Source organism: Oryctolagus cuniculus, chromosome X (assembly GCF_964237555.1).
Source record: "Oryctolagus cuniculus chromosome X, mOryCun1.1, whole genome shotgun sequence".
Taxonomy (NCBI): Eukaryota; Metazoa; Chordata; class Mammalia; order Lagomorpha; family Leporidae; genus Oryctolagus; species Oryctolagus cuniculus.
In genome coordinates, this window is record NC_091453.1 from 118,392,280 (window position 1) to 118,394,409 (window position 2,130).

The following is a 2,130-nucleotide window of genomic DNA, read 5'->3' on the forward strand; positions in this document are numbered from 1 at the left end:
GCATTCCCTTCTTCTGGCTTTGGCATGGCCCAGCCCTGGCTATTATGGGCTCATGGAAAGTAGACTAGGGGATGGAACATCTCACTCTGTCTTTTTATATCTCTCTGCCTTTCAAATAAAGAAAATAAGTTTAACAACAAATAAAAAGAAATGCAAATGAGTGCCATGCTGGAGGCACACCATATATAATTGGGGTACAGAATAATTCTAACTGATGGGATTCAGGATCTGGCAATGGAAGATCTAACTGAACTGGGCCTTCAAAGATCAGTGTTTTCAAATCAGTTAGTCAAAGGTTTATCCCCAACATATCATATAGGATCAAAATTGAAATAGCTCTTAGGCCAGGCCTGGTCTGCAGTGCGGAGATGTTGCATGTGGGATGCCCTTCATGGGGTTCACCGAAATAGCGACCCTGGGTCATGTGAGGGGGCACCTTGGAGGTGACGATGTGGGTCCCAGCGGCGGGACTTCCTTTGCGGTTGGCACTCTTAAACCTGGCGGGCGCGGGTCGCTTTTGCATTTTGAGGACCCGAGCAACGACATGTGGAGACCCGCCTCGCCGTGGCTTGTCTGATTCATCCCCGCAGCTGTTGCCCTATCCTGACTTCGGGGAATCGCCTCCGTGGGTACGCAAGCACCACTTGGACCCTAAGTGTTATGTAAGCAGTCGGGGATTGGCTGAGACCTTGGTGCAGATCCTGCGGGGGAGTCAAAAAAGACCCTCGCTCTCTCTTCTTAGAGTGCAATCCAGGTCCTGGAGTGCTGACTCAGGCATTACTTGAAACTGGTGCCAAAGTGGTCGCTCTTGAAAGTGACAGAAATTTCATTCCGCATTTGGAGTCCTTAGGAAATAATCTGGATGGAAAACTAGAAGTGGTCTACTGTGACTTCTTTAAATTGGACCCTAGAAAGTGTGGACTAGTAAAACCAACCATTATGATTTCACATGTGCTTTTTCAGAATTTGGGAATAAAGGCACTTCCTTGGTCAGCAGGTATTCCCTTAAAAATAATTGGAATCTTCCCAATTAAAAATGAGAGAAAGGCACTATGGAAACTTTTATATGACCTATATTCCTGCACTTCTATATATAGGCATGGACGAGTAGAACTAAATATGTTCATTAGTGAAAAAGAATACCAGAAACTAATGGCAAATCCAAGAAATCCGAACTTGTATCAAGTATTAAGTGTGCTCCGGCAAGTAGCTTGTGAGATTAAGGTGCTGCATGTGGAGCCTTGGTCATCATTTGATGTATATACCCAAAATGGGCAGCTGAAAAAGCCAAAGCATAAGGATTCATTAGAACGAATGCAACAAAACTTGTATTTTATTCGAATGACTCCTCGTCAAAATTTATTCACAGAAAACTTAACTCCTATTAACTATGATGTATTTTTTCATATGGTAAAGCACTGTTTTTGGAAGCGCAATGCAAGCCTAATAGAACATTTAAGGTCATTGAGTCCAGTTGATGCAATGGATATATTGATGCAAACAAGAAAAAATGAAAAAGTGAAAATAACTGACATGTATCCTCAAGACTTTAAACGCCTTTTTGAAACTAAAGAGTGTTCCAAAGATTATACCCATAAATGGCTATATGATGACAGCATAGAGAACACATATGCAGAAAACTAGACTGTCAAGACATCAGCTGGAGCAGTTTTTAACATAGATGAACTGAGTTTGGAAACCTTACCTCCTTTCAACAGAAAACTGTTCTTGTACTGCACAGATTAGGCAGATCATTCTGATAATTCCACTGGTCTGTTGGCTAAAACAGTGACTGCTATTTTATTCACAATGGAATAAAATGAAAACTTCAGTTAATTCTGGGTTTTGATCAGATTGAATTTGTTTTGCTTTAAATTTTTCTCTACTGTAAATATACTGGTAGTTGTGGGTATTATCAGCTGAAACTTATTTTTTAAAACTCCTTTTGTCCCAACATCTTATATTGTATTAATTTAAATATTCCACTTTGAGAGTTGCTGCATTTTGCATCCTTCTGTGAGAAGGAGAGGGCAGGAGTTTGTATATTATTATCTTAGGAAACAAATTGATTTAAGAGGTTTATTTTACCTTCCAATTTGTTGGAATGTAATATCAAGTACTGTACAATGA

General features: G+C 40.2%; 1 pseudogene; it reads left to right on the forward strand.

Moving 5' to 3' along the window:
• Nucleotides 1–255: 255 nt before the first annotated feature.
• On the forward strand, nt 256–1,722 carry LOC100348096 (dimethyladenosine transferase 2, mitochondrial pseudogene; annotated as a pseudogene).
• The last annotated feature ends 408 nt before the right edge of the window (nt 1,723–2,130 follow it).